Source organism: Mus caroli, chromosome 16 (assembly GCF_900094665.2).
Source record: "Mus caroli chromosome 16, CAROLI_EIJ_v1.1, whole genome shotgun sequence".
In the NCBI taxonomy this organism is placed as follows: Eukaryota; Metazoa; Chordata; class Mammalia; order Rodentia; family Muridae; genus Mus; species Mus caroli.
This window is the reverse complement of record NC_034585.1, coordinates 83,985,776-83,988,430: the sequence shown is the minus strand read 5'-3', so window position 1 is coordinate 83,988,430 and position 2,655 is coordinate 83,985,776.

Here is a 2,655-nt window from a genome sequence, read left to right as displayed (position 1 = left end):
CCCTCAGTTTACTTCCTAAGCAATAATACCTTCTTTAAACCTTACACTATTCAATAGTATTCATGAAATTATTATTATTTTTTTTCCTGCTAACTCAGTCTTACTTTTCAGTATATTCCGAAATAAGTTTTGACTATGAAAACCAAAACAGATCCACACACTCACTGCTTAAAATCTCTCCCGAATTCCCCAGTTGGGATACATCTTCCAGAAATAAAAGCATCCTTTACTTTTGGAAAACAATCATGATATCAAGCTGAAAATAATAAATCATATAATCCTTTAGTAACTGGGAATGCGTGGGTACCAGCCTGTGCTAAGGAAAAACCTGATGCTCTGCTTTGAAGGAGTTTAATAATCACTACAGTAACAGTGTGTATAAAGGCTGTCACAGTTCCTTCTTGAGCCTCAAATTGCATCTAAGATGCTTTCTGGATTTCATGAATAGAAACTTGAGTGTATTATAGGCTCCAAGGGGGGAAATAAAGATGTGTTAGCACTTCTAGCTAATATATATTAGTATTAGAACATGTAGCCCCAATCTAAAGTTCCCTAAAATCAGAACTCAGTACAGTTGAGGGAATATTTTTCTGTGGGTATTTAGTCACTGAGATAAAGAGAAGGAAAAAAAAAAAACCCTCAAAAAGGTCTGCCAAGCTTGTCGCTGTTGCAAGCCACTAGGTCAGGCTCCATGGAACTCTGAAATGAGTTTCCGTACAACCTACCCAGAGGAGGAAAGATAGAAGCCTTGTCTTCACGTTTGCAGCCCTTCTGATGGACCGGTACATGAGCTTAAGACCAAGTTAGCCTGCACTACTTGCCATAGTATCAGAGAGGACCCAGTGAGAAGCAGGAAGTATAGGAAGGGCCCTAAAGGCAAGGCCACACTCTTTGGTTTTACTTCCTGGAAGCTGGCTTAAGCTTGCTTGAAGACTACAGGAAGATGCGGGTGGAGCCCAATGAAGGCGCACCCTGTAAAGCCTCCTCAGCTGCACGTGGATCCACCCTTGAGATTCTACTCAACTTCCCCGGTGGGACCGTCGTCATTTTGAGCCAGGGTGAAAAAGCACACCCTGACAACCACATGAACTTGAAAGTGGGTGGAGAGAGCACGGTTTATTTCTAGAGTGCTCAACCCCAGCGGCATCCTGTGAAGGCTTTTCTTTATGCAGATCACATGGCTACTCGGCGCTGTCTTTGGGTTCTTTGAGTGGCACCTGTTCCGTCATCTTAGTGGACGTCCCTAGCTTACTTTAATCTCTGCCTTCTGTCTCCGCGGTAGGCACCAGCACGAGAGACGCCATTCTTCTTATGATTGATGCTTTTGGATGAGAGTTTGGAGCACAAGTTTCAGTTTTTGCAATGTGTGTCACTCAGGCCTTGAGGGTTTTTAATGGCTCAGTTAGGAGAGATTCTGGAGACTCAATCTAGAGTCTGTGTTAAGTTAAAAACAAAAGCAGAGTTACTCAGCTGAGATAGAATTAATTTTAAGTTTCATGGCAACTGTAATGTTCTCTCTATAAAAATTTGAATTTTCTTTTATATTTCTCAAGAGACAATGAATAGCTTAATTTTGAGGAGACAATCACTTCCTCAAAGTAGAGAGCAACCAAATTTTGTTTTACGTTTATTGATTCTCTGCAAATCCACCCTGCCTGTATTTGATGGGACTCAATTAGGCGTTTTCTCTGGACCGGTATTGATCAACATTATTCCCAACTTTCTGATGAGAAGCGTCCTCTGTGCATACCAAGCCTTCAGCCTCCTGCACCTGCTTAACTCATTTTATTCCCAAATGGTTGGCCTTGCAAGTGATTGCTGTGATTCAGTCGGAATGAAAGAATTGCTCATTTCCAGCCCGCAACAATTATTGTATAAGATTTAGATCATTCTATACAAATGAGAGCAAATCGCCCATCTGTGATGAAGATAATGGGAGAGAGTGGGCCTCTGCTTTCTCCTCATCTGCTCTTATCTCAGTCTCCTCACTGGATGCTCTGCAAAGGGGAGACAGTGTGCCATCCTCATAGGTTGGTTTCTGCTGCACTGACGTTTCATATCGTGCAGACTATGAGATGAGAGTGGCTGGTTGGCTGAACGTATTTTCTTATAATCATAATAAAAGTATGATTCATCAATTCCACTTAAAATACTCTCAACTTAGGATTCTCTGGGGTTTGAGTGTCACATGAGTGTCAGTGGATATACTTGTCTCTGTTTCATTGCTGTGAGCAGATGGTGAAGGGAGGCAGATGGACTTGGTGCATGGCTTCTCAGGCTTTGTCAGCATTTAGTTAGTTCCATTACTGTCTGGATTATAGTGAGGAAAAACACTGTGCCATGAGTGCGTGCGCGCATGTGTGTGTGTACATGTACATGTGTGCATGTGTGTGTATGTGTGTGCATGTGTATGCATGTGTGCATGTTGTGTGTTCGTACATGTGTATGTGTGCATGTGTATGAGTGTGTATGTGTGTGTGTGCGCATGTGTGAACAGGATGCTTATCTTATAGAAGCCTAGAATCAGAGGTGGGAAAAAGGAAAAGAGAGAGAGAGAGACACACACACACAGATAGGGAGACATAGACAGAGAGGGAGAGGGAGGGGGAGGGGAGAGGAAAGAGGGAAGGGGGAGGGAGAGAGAGAGAAAGAGGG